Genomic DNA, 20,032 nt, shown 5'->3' on the forward strand with positions numbered 1-20,032 from the left:
TGCATTGGCCTCAGCTAGCGAAGCCAGGTTGATGAAGACTGATCTAGACTTCCTACTGACAAATTAGGGGAAGAGTCATAGTTTAGTGGTAGAGGATCAGCTTTGCATGGAGAACGTCCAAGGTTCAATCCCTGATGGCATCTTCAGGTTGGACCGGGAATGTCTTCTGTCTAAAACCCTGGAGAACCAAGCTGGTACGCTCCAGATATTTTGTATTACCACTCTTATGAGCCTCAGCCAACAGGGCCAATGGTCAGTAAAGATGAGAGTTCAATACATCTGGAAGTCACCAGGTTGTGCAAGGCTACTTTAGATGTTTGGGGCTAGAAGAAAATAAAGGGGGACAAGAGAGAGGGAGAAGCATTTTTGGTTAAATAATTTGCCAGATATTTTCTTCATCTGAATTTAATATGATACCAACACTCTGGAGCCTTATACACACCACACATTGAAAGCATTCGTTGTACCACTTTTAACAGCTATGGTGTCCTCTAAGGAATTTGTTAATGGTGCTGAGAGTTGTCAGGGGACCCCTTTTCCCTGCTCTCAGTCAGCCCCCAGCTCCCTGCCTGTGTGGTTTAGTGCCTGTGTGGTGTAGAGCCAGTGCGGTGTAGTGGTTAAGAGCAGTGGACTCGTAATCTGGTGAATGGGTTCGCATCCCCGCTCCTCCACATGCAGCTGCTGGGTGACCTTGGGCTAGTCACACTTCTCTGAAGTCTCTCAGCCCCACTCACCTCACAGAATGTTTGTTGTGGGGGAGGAAGGGAAAGGAGAATGTTAGCCGCTTTGACGCTCCTTCGGGTAGTGATAAAGCGGGATATCAAATCCAAACTCTTCTTCTTCTTCTTCTTCTTCTGTCTGCTTTCTTACTTACAGCCCCAAACTAGTGGGTGGTCTTGGTGTCATCTTCCTCCTCCTTAGTCTCAATGCTACCACTTGTAGAACTCAGGAGGGTGGAGGAGGGGAACACAACTAGAATTAGTTGGATCTGCCTGTCATTGGCTCTGGCTCCGCCAACTATTGGCACCACTTCTGCCTACTGTTGGGGTCCTTACCTTTCACCCTACCAGTTCCAATGGGCACCAGCCAACACCAGGGTGGTTCACATGACATAAGAACTCTATACAGGTGAAACTTGTTACTTAAACCTTTAAATACCAGTATAAATATATACCCTGGAACTGATGGGGAACTGAACAGATGGAGAAATCATTATCAGTACATTGACCAAGTTGACTCTAACCAGAGCCAATTTCAGTAGCTTCATGGTGTACCAATGCTCATTGACTAGCCTTCAAAAACTGGAACCTTCTAATGAGAAAAGTCGCCATCTCCTCCCACCCCCCGCCAGACTGTCTAGAGTAGGACTGAACTGGAGGCCGTGTGGTTGACAGCAAATAATAATGGACGGGTTGCATCCATTTTCCTTGTGAAAACAGCATAAATTGGAAATTCTCCACCGCTGGGAAGACATTTAATATTTAAAGGTAATTTGACCTGAACATGTGTGTGTCATGAATCTTTGATGTGACCTACAGCAAATGTATTTATATAGCATTATTCCAAGGCTACTTATCTCTTATTCGTTTTCTAGGATATTATTTTTCTTTCTTTGACTAATATACATTGGGCCTTCTCATTTCTCCACTCCAATGGAATCAAAGCAATCCTCTTATTTACCCTTATTCCCCATTCTCAAGGTCTGGTAACTAACAGTACAGCCATTTGACCCCCACATTGCTAAAATTATGCTGGAGCTATATCCTTACTGTTATCAAGACGGTCCTTTCCATCTTCTCTTGGTAAACATTTCTCTTTCACTTATTTTTCAAATGGGGTTATCAAAGGAAGTTAAATGCTTATTGGAAACACTTTTGGAAAATTCTGATAACTGAGGAGGTTTAGTGCTACTAGCCATCCCCATCCCCCTTGTCTCCATGTAAAGTAGGCCATCAACATTTCAAATATGCTGATGGGGAACTAGAATGCAAAACAACATAGATGCCCCAGAGAGGATAGGCTATGGATTTGGACCCTGCATTCTTCATCTCAGGCCCTTCTCTGTGTGCCTTCTCTGAGGGAAGGATGCGAGGAGACAATGTGGAAACGGGTTTTCTCCTTGGTCGCTCCCCATTTGTGGAATGCTTATCTCAGGGAGGCATGCCTGGTGCCATCACTATCTGCTTTTAGGCACCATGCAAAAACAAGAGCTGTTTGACAGTGGAATAAATGACCTTGGAAAGTGGTGGAATCTCTTTCATTGGAGGTTTTAAGTGTGTGGATGCCAGGGATTCTCTAGCTGTGATTCCTGCACTGCAAGGGGTTGAACTAGATGAGCTTTGGGATCCTTTCCAACTCTACAGGAGTATGATTCTCTGATTCTTATTCACATAGGCCTTTGGATTTTAATATTTTAACCACCACTGCCATCCTCATCTCATATTTGTGTTATGGTAGTCATTGGTAAACAACATGGTTTGCATGTAGGTGGTTCCAGGTACAACCCTTCAATCTCCAGTTAATGTAGCAGGTTATCTGAAAGGACGATGTCTGGGATGCTAGAAAGCTTATGCAAAACAAAAAAGACACTATATTAGGGAAGGGCTACGACTCAGTGGTAAAACATCTACTTTAGATGTAGAAGGTGCCAGGTTCAAGCCCCAGTATCTCCATGTAGGACTGGGAGAGTTGTTGTTGTTGTTTAGTCGTTTAGCCGTGTCCAACTCTTCATGACCCCATGGACCAGAGCAAACCATGCACTCCTGTCTTCCACTGCCTCCCACAGTTTGGTCAAACTCATGTTAGTAGCTTCGAGAACACTGTCCAACCATCTTGTCCTCTGTCATCCCCTTCTCCTTGTGCCCTCCATCTTTCCCAACATCAGGGTCTTTTCCAGGGAGTCTTCTCTTCTCATGAGGTGGCCAGAGTATTGGAGCCTCAGCTTCAGGATCTGTCCTTCCAGTGAGCACTCAGGGCTGATTTCCTTAAGAATGGAACCTCAGGGAGCAACCATGGATATGTCTCAACATTATTGAGAGAGATGTAGCAGTGGTCTCACCTGGTAAAAGGCAGCTTCCAATGCTCCCGTGTAGATGGGCAAATGGTCTAACTGATCAGTTTCCCATGCTACTCACTCAATAGACTGCATTCAACTATTTCTAGGACTGTATGTTATCTTTTTTTTTTTCATTTTCAGCTCAAATATGTCAATTTCACTGAAGTAGAACTATTTCCTAAAATATTGTTGGAATAAATATTCATTCCCTCCACCCCGAGTTCTTGTCCAGTATCATGGTTTCCTTTGGGTGTTACTTTCCTTCTGACTGCTGCCACCTTAACCTTCCTGGCTTAGTTACCTGGGCAGTCTAGCCAATCAGGGATCATTTAGCTAACACGGTGAGGTCGCAAATGTATATAGCACAGAGGATGAGGTCACAAATCTGCACAGGCAGATGAAGCTTAGATCAAAAAAAGGGCACTGTAAGCAGATAAGCAAACGTTTATGCAAGGGGTGTCCAAAAACTGCCCAAAACTAATGTGTGGGTTTTTTTTTTAAGTGCCACTGAAAATATTGGTGGGAAAGTAATGTGATTAGTTTGGGCTCACCGCTGTTTCTTACATATACTTTGTTTTGAAGTTCATTCTCTATACGTAGCCAAAGTAGCCTCCATAGGGTTCCTAGATAGTCTCTCATGCAAACAACTTACTGGAACAGACCTGCTGAGCTATAAAACAGAACTGTATCATCTGCCTCCAAACAAGAGTGAAGGGCTACAGCTTCCCTTAGATCTGGCAGCACATCTATGTATTTTATTTCTTGAAAACCTTGGGTTCTAGCCAAGAAAATCATTACACTCATGCAGAACAACTGATGTGAGGAGTAGAGCAGAACTTCCTGTCCCTCTCACCTTTGACCCCAGCCTGCCTCCCAAATCTGGTCCGGAGAGATGTTGTGGGGGGACAGGGCCCAGTGCAGATTGTGGGATATACAGGGAGAGAAGTGGGGAGTTCTGCTGCACTTATGCAAGTTGTTCCATGTGCACAAAGAGTATAAGAACATGGGGGAACCTGCTGGGTTAGGCCCATGGTCCATCTAGTCTAGCATCCTGTTCTCACAGTAGCCAACCAGATGCCCGTGGGAAGCCCACAAGCTAGACCTGAGCACAAGAGCCCTCTCTTCTCCTGTGGCTTCCAGCAACTGGTATTCAGCAGCATTTAGCTGGATACAACCCGTCATCAAGATTTCTTGTTTATAAGCCAGCGGTTCTATGCTTCTGTTTAATGTGATGTAAGAAACTGGCTACATTTTGCTATACCGGGGAAACGTTATAGCTTAATGACATTTTCTCTCTCTCTTTTACTTCTGAGAATTTGCTATTTTCCCATACTTTTGCATCTGCAGATTCCCAGAAACAGGAAATGCTGAGAAACCCTTGAGAGTGATTTAATGAGAAATCTAGGCCAATTTTGACAAAGCCTGCTTTTGATGAGCTATTGTGGATAATGCAATTTCCCCTTTCGATTCTGAATTCCTTGGGCTTCAGTGCCGCCATTCCACTTCTAAATGCGTGACCCATTGATGTAGGATCACAGACATGAATGGATCTGTTTCAAAACAGAGGTGCATACTCATGATGACTTTAAAAGGTTGATACGGCACAGGGCAGTTGCCTGTTGCCGTAGAAGAGACATCACCACCTTAGCACCCTCTAGATGCTTTGGACCACAAAATCCTCAACCAACAGCAGATGACGGCTGATGGTGCCAAGATGGTAAAAGGTGAAATAGGTTTAGACTTTGGTGCAAGCTACCAGTAAGTGAAAAACCATACTCCCTCATATGAACTTTCCCTTTGGAAGGAGGCTTTTCTCTTAGTCCCACTACTCTCGCAGACACACTTGGTAGGACACAGGAGAGGGCCTTCTCCTTGGTGGCTCTCAGACTTCAGAACTCCCTAAGGAAGCCGGACTGGCTCCCTCCTAGCTCTCTTCTGCTCATAGGTGAAGACTTTCTTGTTCCAACAGGCTTTTGGGAACTGACTTCTTTTAATGAAATGGCTGGCGCTGTGCTGTTTTCATTGTAATTCTTGGTATGTTTTAAACAGATTTTATATATGTATATGGTTGTAATTCTATCAGTGTTTAATTGTAGTTTAATGGTTGATTTTTCTACAGTTTTCTACAGTTTTTGTTTTAATCTGTAAGCCACCTTGAGTCCTCTCAGGGGAAAAGACAGGTTACAAATCTACAGGGTACTAATTAATTAATTAATTGATTGATTGATTGATTATTAATAATATAGTCATTTTTTATTTATTCATTTATTTTACCTACACCATGCACCCATTGACTAAAGTTCTCTGAGTAGCTTACAAAAAAGAAGAGAAGAACAGTTGCACACCCTACAACATTTCTCTGATGAAAATAGGGACATGGGTGGCACTATGGTCTAATTCACAGAGCCTAGGGCTTGCTGATCAGAAGGTCAGCGGTTCAAATCCCCGCAACGGGGTGAGCTCCCGTTGTTCAGTCCCAGCTCCTGCCCAACTAGCAGTTTGAAAGCACATCAAAGTGCAAGTAGATAAATAGGTACTGCTCCGGCAGGAAGGTAAACGGCGTTTCCATGCGCTGCTCTGGTTCACCAGAAGTGGCTTAGTCATGCTGGCCACATGACCCGGAAGCTGTCTGTGGACAAATGCTGGCTCCCTTGGCCTATAGAGCGAGATGAGTGTGCAACCCCAGAGTTGTCCGCGACTGGACCTAACGGTCAAGGGTATCTTTACCTTTATTCCATAATAATAATTTTACTATTTATGCCCTACCCACTGATTGGGTTGCTCCAGCCACTCTTGGCAGCTTCCAACATAAATATTAACACAATGAAACATTAAACATTTTTTTAAAAAAACCTTTCCCATACAGGCTGCCTTCAGATGGCTCTGGGGTCAGATAACTCCATACCCCCCAACATTTATCCAATGAAAATAGGAAAGTCTTAAGGAAAAGCGGAACATCCTGGGATCAAACCAGAAACTGGGATGACTTCTGTAAATCCAGGACTGTCCCTGGAAAATAGGGACACTTGGAGGGTCTGCAGCTGTATACAAAAATAAAACCATAACATCGCATAAAGCAGAGAACTAGCAACAATAGAACAAAACTCAGTGTGGCCCCAAAGATTCACAGGTCTTAAAACTTCTAGAGTTATCTAAAGGAGCTATAATTCATGAAAAATCTATATATTTAAGAAAGAAAGATCTATGCTGAGTTAGATAGACCTGATGGTCTAAAGCAGCTTTTTATGTCTTTACAAATATCCTTTGGTGGAGGGGGATGGGCACAGCCCAGTACTTTGCAAGTAAAAAGCTCTCCCAGGTTCAGTGTTTGGCATCTGCAGGTAACGCTGAGAAAGACTCCTATCTAAAACTCTGCAGAGGTCTCAGAAGAAGTGTGGGCCGCTGGGGAGGCTTCATAGTGCTAGGTAAATGTGTTTACTGGAAAGAAAAGCAGACATACACTGTCCTTGACCACCCTGCAAATTAAAGGAATCATAAAGCAGCTTGTGAATATGACAGAAAAATGGAACCTTCTTTCCTAGATAAATATCTAGAAATTGGAGAACATGTTTTGGCACTGTGCTAAACAAACAGGCCAGCTTCATACACCATAACTTGAAGCTGGCTTAACCGATAGTAATGAAATGGTTTAATATAAGAGTAAAAAGGACGTCTCCTTCACAGGGGAAGAAAACTTTCAGGACCTCGGAGACTAGGTCTCAACACAACGCCAAGTAAGCAGCCAACTTCACAAACCATGGTTTGAAGTGGGCTTGTTAACCATAGGTAATGAGGTGGCTTAATATAAAAGTAGCCAATCTAACTTTCTATTGATTGGGGCATTTCGCTTGGATGCTCAGTCCATTTCTGCTTTGCCATTTATTGCTGGGTGGATTAGCTAGTTAGTATTTTGGTAAATCTGCCTCTGAGGACTTTCTGTATATACTTCACTGAATCAGGGAAAAAAGAAGATAAAAAAACCCCTTGAGATCCAATCTCCTGATACTGAACCTTTAAATAAGCTAAATTCACTTCACTGCATAAATCTACTCCAGCACAAGTGTTGGGTCCCCCCCCCCAGTGTGACTAAAAATACTGATGGACTTGACAAGTCGGACCCCTGATAAGTTCGGCATCTTCTAAATTGCTCTCCCCCTTTTTTCCTCTCCTTCTCTTCCAGCTCATGGAAGCCAAAGCTTTATTATAAAACAGGAGATAAGTATATCAGCATGCCTTGGATGCTAGCGGAGCAGAACACAAGCAATGAGAAGATAAGGGAATTTGGTCAAACACACACAAACCATGGAACCTAACCCGAATAGCATCAGATAAGGCCAGCAGTGAGTTTCTATTAAAATGTAATAAATAAGAGACCTACTTTTTCAGATACTTTTTGTTGTTTCCTTTACTTCTTCAGAGGTGTAACATGTCTGTTCTTAAGAGATTGTTCTCCCATTAGCTCTTGAAAGAGGTACGGGTCAACCTATGGTAAATGCTTCACAGTCTTCTTAAGGAGCGCTTTATTAAACCTGGATAGTAAAACAACATGTACGATCCCACTTTGCCTACACAGAAATCTTATCATGATGTATATCATTGAGGACAGGCAGTGGGAACCTCTAGCCTGTGTATCTAATCTGGCCTACCAGACTTCTCTGTTTGTCCACTGACATTCTGCTGGTGCAGTACACAGAGATCTAGTGGTCTGGAGTCATGGGGAGTGGGGTCAAAGACCCTTTACTATTTCTGCAGCATCCTAGAGCATCCCAATCTGTATGAAAGGGGGGCTTTTTAGCCACTGAGAAGATGTCTTCTCACCTTTTGTGCTGGTTGGAGCCAACCAGCGTGAATGGAGGTGAGTCTTCCACTGAGGATTGGCTCCTGGAGTCATGCTGGAGAAGGCATGCAGGGAGAACGCCAAGGAGGAGTTGTTCTGTATGCTCCAGCACAAAGCATTAAGGAACATGGAAAGCACAAGCTGCTCCCATTTCAAGAGAATGGTGTGCAGGTTCTGTCACCTACAATGGAACTTCAAGGAAAACACAATTTAAGTCATTCCAAAGAAGATATTGGAGCACTCCAAATCATTTGCCCATGTACGTGCCCAGAAAATGCATCCCTTAATAACAGTAAGGGATGTATTGCAATGACCATTGCAGATGTCCATGCACTACTTGAAAGGCAGTGCATGGACATCTGCAATGGTCATTGTAATGCATCCCTTACTATTATTAATATATAATTCTAAGATTCCTTTTATAATCTTAGAAGGTTGTATAATCTTTGAAAGGTGTGTGGCTGTAAGGTGTGTGGCTGTGGCTATCACAAAGGAACCAGGCACTTCTGAACCCAGCACTACACTACTGCCAACATCCCTTCAGTTTAGGACATGCCGGTTCCCTGTTGTCACCTCCTTTCACCAGGCCTACAGATTAGTCCCCATAAAGAAGGCTGGTCGCCAAAGAATTGATGCTTTTGAATTACGGTGCTGGAGGAGACTCTTGAGAGTCCCATGGACTGCAAGAAGATCAAACCTATCCATTCTTAAGGAAATCAGCCCTGAGTACTCACTGGAAGGACAGATCCTGAAGCTGAGGCTCCAAGACTTTGGCCACCTCATGAGAAGAGAAGACTCCCTGGAAAAGACCCTGATGTTCGGAAAGATTGATGGCACAAGGAGAAGGGGATGACAGAGGATGAGATGGTTGGACAGTGTTCTCGAAGCTACCAGCATGAGTTTGACCAAACTGTGGGAGGCAGTGGAAGACAGAAGTGCCTGGCCCATGGGGTCAGAAGTGCCCTGGTCCATGGGGTCACGAAGAGTCGGACACGACTAAACAACTAAACAACAACAACAAACAGATTAGTCCTAATGATGCTGGCAGCCACAGCCTCTTCTGCAGCTCTCACACCACAAGCTGTTTTGATCACAACACTTTGGCAACAATTAGAACTTCTCTTGCAGCACTCACTGCATCTCCAGCAGGCTCTTGCTGTTCCAGACATGTCCAGCTGCTCTCATGAGTTTTTAGGAGGGCTTCCCCCACCCCCAAAAAATAGGTCAGGAGAGACAAAGTAAAATGGCAACTGAATCCATATGGAGAAGAGATGACACCTCTTCAAGGATCCTTGAGCATATCGAGGTGTCAGTTTCTGAAGTCTTCCCTCAACCCTTGCCCTTCCCAATGGCCATAACTCAGGAGAGGGTCAGTGGCAGAATCCATGCTTTGCAAGCAGAAGGTCCCAGGTTCAATTCTCAGCATCTCCAGGTAGGGCAAGGAGAGACCCCCGGAGAGCTGCTGCCAGTCAATGTACTGTTGACAACACTGAGCTACATGGACCTGTGGTCTGACTAAGTATACAGGTAGCTTCCTGTATTCCAGTAAAGCTGGATCTGGAATGAATAGGACCCAAGCCTATTGCATCCTTACACAATATGGAAATACAGTGGGTTGGATCCCCTGTTGTATCTGAAGTTCCCCTCCCTTCTTGTTGGTGGTCACACTGGGGTGGGGAAGGCACTTTGTCACTTATTTTCCAAAGGGCAGTTAAGGTTCTCCAACAGTTTAGGTGAAGCCCCCAAAATAGCCTCTTAAGAAAATGGCCTAGACCATGAAAGAACCCAAATGGTAAATGGGATGGATGAATCTGGCAGTTTCGTTTTTTCTAAGTTTCTCCCTTTTTCCTATCTTAAATTCAGTTGGCCATATTTTGACATCAGTTTGCATTTTGTTAAAAATGAAACCTGCTAGTTTCACTAATACATGCATTTTTACCCAGACTTTCTCCTAATATACATACTTCAGAAAAGAAAAGAAAAATGGTTGCGGAACTGCATTGCAAATTCTAGAGAAGTGCAAATTTCAAAGGATAACATTTTAATTCACTTTTTGTGAGGGGAGTGTGAATTAAATAAGTCTGCATTAATATGTGAACTGCACAAAATATCTCCCCTATCCCTTATGGTGGTGATCAGCTTCGGTAGGTAAGGCTCTTAACGGTTATGGGCCTTGCAGTTCCTTGACTCCACTGATTTCTGGTGCTGCTTTTGGCTGCAAGGGAAAAAATATATAAGCCCATTGAGGACTCTGGTTAGAAGAAGATCAACTGAGAATGTAAATGATATAAGTTGAAGATCATCTGTTCAGTGTCTAGTGGCAATTGTCTGTGTCATAAAACAACAGCAATGGTGTTCTCTTTTTATCCTGCAAATTCAGGCAAGCTTAAGTAGAGCTGTTTATATCTATCTTGGGACAGCCACCAGTGAGAAAATATCACACTGGCTAGCTGATATCTCAGCTATTCTGCTTTATTCTATCCTTTTTTCTTATGAGCCTTCCCTGCTTTCTCAATCTCACCCCCCAACAAAAATATATATTCAGTTGCATTAAGTGACTTTAAGAATTTATTACTTTTCAGTGAAATGGGCAGGGTGAAAGGAAGGGACATTCATCAGGCATGTTAACAATTTAATTAAAGGGATGTTAAATACAATCTCAATACAGAGAGCTAAGTACATTGTGTCCATGTATCTCCCCCCTCCTTCCCCCCACCTATATTTTACAAGCTCAATTCTTTGCCAAAATCACATTCATAAAAAAGTTAAGAGTTGGCTGTAAAAAAATGATATAAGAAGGGGGGAAATTGCTGGGGAAGGCAGCAGGATTCCAGTGGCACTGGGAGGCCATTTTACTGTCATATGGCTTACATATTTAGACATTATTCCAAGAGATAAGAACAGTGGTGCCATTCACACAGGAGAATCGAAATGAGAGCATATGTGTCGCACCCTTTAAATTCAGGTGGCTTCAAGCTGTGTCATATAATCCCAGCCTCAATTAAACTCCCCAAGGTCACCGGTACCCAACCAGGTCAGTCATAAATAAGATGGGTGATAGTCCTAGCCACAGAAAAGCCATATTTATGCTTTGCCCACAATTCAGAGCTATTAAAGGAAGCCTTCGCACACACACACACAGAAAGAGAGAGAGAGAGAGAGAGAGGAAAGGGAGAAAGGGTCTTCATTCCAGCAATACCATGATGCTTGGCACAATTTTGGATATCGATAAAAATGCACAAACAGCCTTTCTCCTGATTGTAAAAAAATTGTACGATGGTCAGCAAGTGCGGAATGCTGAGCATGATATTATTTATATTATAAAAATAACATATACATAGGATATCAGTCAATACTCAGGGAGAACAGAAGAGTATTTTCCCAAATGAAACACCCTACTTCTGCGGAAAAAATATTAGGAAGGCACCCAAGCTCTCCCGCCTGCCCCAAATGACAAATGTCCAAGAGCTGTTTCTATGAGGAGTGTGCACATACCCCAAGATTCACCGTGAATCTCTCTGTGTATGAATATTCCGGTCTGTTTGTGAGTCTCTCTGTGCATTCTCTGCTTCAGTTTGTGATTCAGCTCCTTGACTGCTTTGAATAAAATGATGTTCTGTGTTCTACAATGCTTTGTAATGGGAAATATAACACCAGCTAAAACTTTCCCCCTGGTTCGGTCCCCAGCATCTCCAGGTGGGGTTGCAAGAGAACCCTGCCTGAAATTCAGGAGAGCCACTGCCAGTCAACCTAGGCCATGGGCAGGCAAACTAAGGCCCGGGGCCCAGATCCGTCCCAATTGCCTTCTAAATCCGGCCCATGGACGGTCTGGGAATCAGTGTGTTTTTACATGAGTAGATGTGTCTTTTTATTTAAAATGCATCTCTGGATTTTTTGTGGGGCATAGGAATTTGTTCATCCCCCCCCCCAAATATAGTCTGGCCCCACACAAGGTCTGAGGGACAGTAGGCCGGCTCCCTGCTGAAAAAGTTTGCTGACCCCTGACCTAGGCAATACAGTGGTACCTCGGGTTAAGTACTTAATTCGTTCCGGAGGTCCATTCTAAACCTGAAACTGTTCTTAACCTGAAGCACCACTTTAGGTAATGGGGCCTCCTGCTGCCGCCGCGCCGCAGGAGCACAATTTCTGTTCTCATCCTGAAGCAAAGTTCTTAACCTGAGGTACTATTTCTGGATTAGCGGAGTCTGTAACCTGAAGTGTATGTAACCTGAAGTGTATGTAACCCGAGGTACCACTGTACTGAGCTAGATTGGCCAATGGTCTAACTCAGGATAAGGCAGCTTCCTATGTTCCTGATGTGGTGAGACAAAACCTACTCTGCCCCATTTCCCATCTTGGTTTAGAGGTTCTAAAATATCATGATGGGTGGGGTTCAATGAAGTCAATTTCCCTGCCTGATTATCACATATTTATTAAACACCGTGGGATTAAATATTTTCTGGCATGTTGATTTCTAAATGTTGACTCTGTTCAGTAGTTTCCATGAAATCATTCATTCATGTCTGTCCAATCTTGAATCTTAGTCATCTTCTCTTCAATATGGTATAGTTCTTTCAAAGCTATGGTATAATTATGACACAAATCCACCTCTATGAAGGCTTTGAGATGGCTTCTGACTGGGAATCTGAAGCTTATTCTGAATGTACTAAATGATCTACCAAACGTAAGGAAGTTTTTTAAAAAATTACTTCTCAATGAAACACCCTTGGTGGCCAGATTAATTGGAGAGCCAACTTATCTCCCTCTTTGAGATCTTAGTTTTTACGGGACGGTAACTATCTTAGTTGGTAAGATTAGTCCTGCCTCATTGCCTTTTCTGCACAAATGGTTGGAGTCAAATTCCATGCTGCGCAAAGTGAATTGCAAGGATAGACTGCCAACCTAAGCACATTTTACCAGAAAAGTCCATTGAAAGGAGAGGGACCGACTTTTGAATAAATGTGCTTATTGTCGGGCTGACAGGCTTCTCGTTTTTGTGTAATGCCTCTTTTGAGAAGGATGATGCTTTTCCTTGATGGAACTAATGGAGAAGATTAAGGCTCATTCGAAAAAGTGATTCATAATGTGTGCAAATAAACAGGAGCTGTGTGCAAATGGCCCGATCAAAACTCTCCATCCTATTTGAAGGCAGAGAAATGGTGAGCAGGGGGAGCATTTCATCAAATTTCTCCAGGGACAGGATAAATTCTCAAGAAGTTTCTCCAATAGTTTCCTCAACTGTGGCTAGAGCACAGTTCCTACCCCCTGCCAGGTTTTCTTTTTTTGCTACTAATGCCTGACAACAATTGTGCATCATCTGCAATCTCTAAGACTTAGCTTTTTTTGGAGGACACCATGCAAATATGTGGCAGGGGGGAGATGGGGGCCATTACAAAAATAGTGTGATACATTCTGAGAAAACTCTGCAATGTGGCCTATCCTTTGGAATGGGGTGAGTAAATGAGAGATCTCAAAATTTTTCTCAGAATTTTTTTTGAATCCCCCCCCCCTTTATTTAGGGGAGGCTGAGCTCTAAAACGAGCAGACTTTGTGTATATGTAGTTATACATAGAAATAAAAACAAGAGAAAATGGTATATAAGGATCATAAGTGTGGCTGGTGACCATGGGCAGATACACCCCACACACTGAAAGCCCATCTGACACATATTTAAAGCACATGACTTCTCCAAAGAATTCTGGGAACTGTAGTCCCCCCCCTCATAGAATAGCAATTCACAGTACCTTTAACAATCTACGGTTCCTAGGATTCTTTAGAGAAAGTAATATGCTTTAAATGTGCTTTGGGTGGGCCTTAAATGGATGGTGTGGATCTGCCCCGAATATTTGGCTTCACATCTTAGCTCAGCATCAGGACAACACCTCCCAAATTCAGTTCCTCATCTGTAAAATGTGTATTATAAGTTGTTCTAAGGCAAGTGAATGGAAGCATTTTCATCAATGAGAAACGTGCATCACATGTATATTACTCACTTGAGTAGAGGAAATGGTGATTCCTCTTTTGATTATTGCTAGAGCAAACAAGGAAGCAAGATCCTAAAGAAGCATGACAAAGACCTAAGGAATGGACAAGCCCCGTGCCTAAACAGAAATGCCCTCAACAGGAAATCTGCACTATTGTGGCAATGAATCCTCAGATTTGGCTGATCTGGTGGGGTGGCATAAGAGTTCACAAGCTTTCCAGCTCCACAGGAAAGACAGTAAGTTTTCTGGAATGTTTACAGTCCAGGATTATCATAGGAAGGAAAACTTGTTGGTTTGGCTGGGATTTAACAAAATCACACAGGCCACAGGAACAGGAGTAGATTTGTGGAGCAGGCCAAGGACAGGAAAAGTTCTCAGAAAGTAGGGGATCTGAGGGACAGAGAGTCCAGAAAATTGGGTGCAGAAGGAAGGGTACCGTATAGACAATGAATTGACATGCAAAAGGGATATATAAGAAATTTGAGGGGAAAGGCAGAGATGACAGAGGTCTGAGGCAAGAGAGGGCTCTGAAGAAACCGTACAGTACCTTTAGGGATGGAGGCAGGAGAGAAATGTGTGAGCAAAGAACTGGGGTTTGATTTCAACTCTCAAACGCCAGTTCTTTGCTCATTGACTTCAATAACCTCTTGAATGAAGTATATCTGTTGCCTGTTTGCAGGCCCCCAGGAGCAATGTGTAGAAGCAGCCTTACCCACCTGAAGGGGATCCACTTATATCTGCTAAGACCTACCCAGAGTAAACCCATTGAAATTAATGGGCACAATGAATTGAAGTGTATTGATTTAAGTGGGTCTACTCTGAGTATAACTTATTTGATGCACACCCTTGAAAGAGTTAATTAATGGAAGAGGCCATTATTATTGTGAAAATGTTACTTTTGCAAGCACCTCTGTTCCCTGCAGTCATTGCTGTACACTGGGGCAATGGACGGCTTTGAATTCCAGCAGTGGAATCTAACTGTCCATCTGCATCAGTGTGCATGGGAAATCTCAACAAATGTTTTTCTGAGCATTTTATGTGTTTCTAATCCCCGAGCTAGCTTGCCATCCATAATACACTGTGGGGTAATAGCATGGGCTTGAGGATCGAATGTCCTGCGTGAGGGATTAGACTCACAAAAAGGCTGTGGCAACAATGGAAGGACTTCCGCTTAGACTTTAGCCAAACATCACATTTCTAAAGAAGGGGAGGTGGGAAGCTTACCAAATATCTCTCTCCTTTAGTTCTGTTTCCAAAGCATCTTCCTCTTCCCCTTCACGTATCTAGCTTTGAAATCTGTGCACCACAGCGACCCCTTCTGGCAGGCCCTAAGAAAAACACCTGTCAGCTGGCCAATGCCAAGAGGGTTTTCTAGGCTGCACTTAGAACTCAAGCTCAGTAGAAGAATTAGCATCCATTCTTTTTTCTGTTTGGAAGAAAAGTGATGTGTTTCTCTGCATTGATTGGTACGGGCAAGCTTTCCCAGAATAAATTGAAAGTGTGTGTGTGTGTGTGTGTGTGTGTGTGTGTGTTAGAGAGAGAGAACATGGCCTGATCTCTACAAAGTATTTAATCTCAAGTCAAAGCAGTCCACCCCTACATCTGGGGGAGCCCTGCTCTTCATTTTTTTTTTTACAAGCTTTGTGATAAGACAGATATGTCTGACATGCTTAAGACACCAATTAAGGGATACTGCCCAAGTGCATTTCCCCCCAAGTACAAGCAAGATAAGTTACAACATCCAGAGTTATTCATTAACTGGGAAAGAAAAGGGGAAAGCTAGAGGGAGGAGAGTATACACTTCAACAGTTGTGCGGCATTCATGTCAACTTCAGTTTCCTGCTTCTTCTTTTCTTCAACCCTTTAATCCTTTAAGTCAGTGGAATTGGAGTGAGCAAGCATAAAATCTTTCAAACCCCCCCCCCGCCTTTCCAAGGGGATTCCCAGGCCATCCTGGCAAATTGGCTCTTGAGCAGGAGAGCTCTAGTTTCATTTCCATGAACTTTTTTTTTATTATTTTGCAAAACTATGAAGCAAAGTATATCGGGACAGTTTATAGCCAGAGGCCGTGATGTGAGTTTATGGGCAGTGTCTAGGAATTGGTGCAGAACAGAGGGCATGCTGGATATCCAGCAAGTGTCTAGTCCTCATGGGTATCCTAAATTACTCTGCAGCATTCCTCTTCTGCTGGCAAAAAGTTTTCCACCAGCAGGCAGTTGTTGTGCAAGAGAATGCCTAAGCAGGTTGCTGGCCACACAATAAACTGTGCCTTCTGTAGTGCAATGGCTATCTGTTGTTTTTAAATTGTTGCAATCTGGCTCGAGACCTTATGGGCAAAGTGCCCATAAGACAACAACAATAATTTTCTTCCTGTTTTGCTTTGTTTACCACCACTTGCTATCTCAGCCAAAACTTGGAGGAGAATTGCAACTCACATGGAGGAACTACTCCGTTCATTCCTTCCACAAATGACTATGATGGGAGTGCACCGGGGAAATAATTTATTGTGATTAAAAGTTAGACTTGTTAGTCAAAGCAAAATATCCCCTCCCCTGTTTCTCCATCACTTCCCTCTCATCTGCACCCCTCCCCTCTCAAGCTCTGGGTGTTTCCTGAGTCAATATGGTTTTCATTTCTCAAGGTGGGAAAAGGGAAAGGGTGGGAAGGTTGTGTGTAGGGATGGGAGAGATATTTGATTCAGTTCATATTTAAAAGAGAACCTGCCCAACCCACACCTTCTGAAACACTAGGAGAACAGCAAGAACAAAAGTCATCTGTTGATGTTTGCATTTCTCTGAATTTTGCAATGCCAGGTAATAATCTTCCAGCCAGGTAATAGTATTCCTATACTATGGTAAAGTGTCTATATGTATGCCTATACGATGGTAAAGTGCCCATAAAAATGCATATGTTAGTGCAAATAACACAGAGATGGGGGGATGACTTTGCAAAAATGTGCATGCTAGGTAAAATTCACACTAAAATGCAGATGAATTTACAGAGCTACTTAAAAAAATTCTGACATTGAAATATGAAGAACTGAACTTAAGGCTGGAAAAATGAGATGCTAACAGAAACAAAAAAATTGACACTCACCCCTTGTTGTGTTTTTAGCTTTTTGGAAAATCAGAGGCAAAATAACTGCTTTTAAGATTCTCTGGTCTAGACACTTTGTTGATGGCATGATCTGACTTGAGAATATGGGAGTCTTCCCCAAATCACCCTCATTATTCAGGGGACACATAGAATGATGAACTTCCCTACTGAAAAGTAGCCTGCACATCATCAGCATCGTCTTCATCTGAAGTTGCTTTTGTAGAATGTCATCTGATCATCCCACACGCAACTGGTTCTTTGCTCCACATTGGCAAACAAGTGAGTAACCATTTATTAAAGCCTTGGTTAATGATTAATTAGCTGTTCATATACTATTGATGAGTGGAACCTATCTGCTGTCACCTGGACCTGGGTAGCGTGCAAAGTTGCTATGCAAAGAGGGCTCTCTATAATGCTTCCTCGCTCCCCCTGGCTTGCTGGTCTGGATTCAATGCTTTCATGACAGGCAGGAGCAAGAAAACCAATGTTGCTCTGGCAAGTTTGTTGGAGAAGACAAAATGAGAAGATTGTGTTTAGAGTTACGCTGAATTGGATTTGGAGAGTCCTGCTCAGGTGAGACATCTGATGAAATAGAATTGTGATAAGACCAGCAAAAAAGGTAAATTAATTAAAATTAAAAATCCTGTGATTTTTTTTTTTAATGAGGGGTGGTATATAGATTATACAGCCATAGCTATGTTTAGGAAACCCTCCTGGTAGTTCCACCACCCTCAAAAGTTTGGGGTATAATGGCCTGGGAGAGGACATTCCTTCCCCACAGAGCTGTGTCTGGCATCTTATTTAAGTAGTTTTTACTTTAACGTTGTATTTTTACATTGCTGTTATCCACCCTGGGACCTTTCAAGGAATGGGAGGTAAGAAATCATCATCATCATCATCATAGTCTAACAATCCACCTATTTATCCATTCATCTTATGAAAGCAACAGTTGCTGTTATTTCTTCTAGGTTTCCAGGCTTATGGCTGGAAGACAACAATCACTTTTTCCACTCATAGGTCAAAACTTGGAATTCTCTTGTAGTAGAGCTGGCCTTGAATTTTGCCTAAAGGAAAATGTTCAAGGCAAAGTAGATGTTGACTAGTGATGGAGACATCGGGCGAGTTCAGGATGTGAACTTTTCCAGTTCACAATTCTTCACCCCAGCTTGAGGCAAGCTCAGACTTTGCAGTCTCCCCCCACCCCTAAAGGTGTATTTTACTGAAAAGCAAATCAGGAGCCTCCTCCTTCACCTCATGTACTTTGGCTCTCAGGCAAGTTATCTGAAGAGTTCTGAAGGAATTTTGGGGCTAATGGGAGATGCAGTCTAAGACAGTTGGAGGGCACCAGTTCTAGAGTTGCAGAAGATGGTGGAGGACAAGGAGATGACCCATTCTGAAGAGGTACACTATATTAGTAATGATATGGAGGATAATAATAATCCATAGGAACACGGAAAGCTGCCTAAGAGCCAGATCATTGATCCATATATGTTCAGTATTGTTGACACTCACTAACAGCTATTCTTCAGAGTTTCAGACAGAGGTCTACCTGGGGAATGAACCTGAGACCTTCTGCATGTAAATCAGATGTTCTACCACTGAGCCTTCCCTGAAATTTGCACACCACATTTACAGGCAAAGTGTCCATTTGCTGTAGTGGAGTAGCCCCTACCATGGCTGAGGATTTGGTGAATTGTGTGGAAGAAATATATATATATATATACATACTGTACAAACATACATACATACAGTACATGTAACAAAAAATTCTACCTGTCTATCGATCTACACATAAATAAATACATGTATAAAAGAAAACAATCTTTGGTTTACCTTTCCATCTTCCCAGGGATAGGAAACTTCATGGCAGGATGAAGAAAATGAGTTTATTAAGTTGACTCTAGCAAACGACTCAGGGATCTGGATGAAGCTCCTTGAGCTATGTCAACATTTTCTTGAAAGATATCAGAGATTATTTGATGTTTACTTTTTTAAGTACAGGTATTTGTAAGTATTTTTTTAGAAAAAAAAATGCCAAGGAGCATTTTATTACATTTTAAAATGTAATTCCTGATCCCAAGGTGCTGTCTATATAAATCTCAACAAACCTACAAAATCGCTATCTATATTAGATCAGCAAATCCTCTCAGGCCCAGCGCTGGGCAGTGTGTTAAGAATAAGAGGCAGAAGTGAAATTCCTTGGTAATAAAACTTCTGAGCCCTGACAAGTGTATGGGAATGCCATTTCGTGCAATGATGCCTGGACTTTCATATCACACCATCCTTTATTCTATCTGTTCTGTTCTTCTTCCCCTTAACCTTGGTTTCTTAACTGCACAGCTCACCAGGATCTCAGGGAAAGGAAATATACTTAATTCAAGATTCTGGTTTTATCCTATAAAGCGTACAGGGGGCATCTCAAACCCAGGAGCTGAATGTGGCCCTGAAAGACTCTTTATATGGCTCTCAGAACTACTCACCCTATTTTTGCCTGTCCTTGGTGTGTGTCCTTGAACTCTTGCTTGATAGTGGCTCTTGCTTGTCTGGTTGGCAGATAGAGAGGTGCCTGTGTGTGTGTGTGTGTGTGTGTGTGTGTGTAGAAACTAGCCTACAATGCAACAGTAAAATTGCCCTGCCCACTTTCTCTTCTGGCCCCACCCACCATTGGCATGTGGCCCTCAGATTGAAAATTTGACACAGTAAACAATGCTGCTGCTCCGTCCCCTTTCTGCACATGCGTGCTTCTGTTCCTCTACCATTCCCCCATGAAAACTGTATACTGTACCTGGTATACTACCCAAATTTCATGACTTTACTTGGGTGATTTCCTGGGGTTCCAAACAGATCCCCCTCCCCGAAACAATTAACATGGAAATAAGTGCCAAAGTTCCACTAGAATTTTGGAAGTGGATTCTGAAAGCTCAAATATAATGTGTAAATTAAAAGTTTGGGAAAGATCAGAGAAATGGAATAAATCTGCTGTGTGAATGCAGCCTTGTTGACCTCTCCCAATTGGAAAGAGAGTATATACATAGCCAAAGGGAAGATTCTGTTTTCCCT

The 20,032-nt window shown here is 42.8% G+C and overlaps 1 long non-coding RNA gene across 1 annotated transcript; it reads right to left on the reverse strand.

Moving 5' to 3' along the window:
* Nucleotides 1-9,931: 9,931 nt before the first annotated feature.
* Nucleotides 9,932-19,559, reverse strand: LOC309518571. Its single transcript, XR_014213506.1, has 4 exons — nucleotides 19,453-19,559; nucleotides 18,806-18,926; nucleotides 15,101-15,204; nucleotides 9,932-10,107 (listed from the first exon to the last, which is right to left on the reverse strand). It is a non-coding gene; the product is annotated as an uncharacterized lncRNA (long non-coding RNA).
* Between the last annotated feature and the right edge of the window lie 473 nt (nucleotides 19,560-20,032).

This window comes from Podarcis vaucheri (assembly GCF_965113315.1).
Source record: "Podarcis vaucheri genome assembly, chromosome: 14".
Classification (NCBI taxonomy): Eukaryota; Metazoa; Chordata; class Lepidosauria; order Squamata; family Lacertidae; genus Podarcis; species Podarcis vaucheri.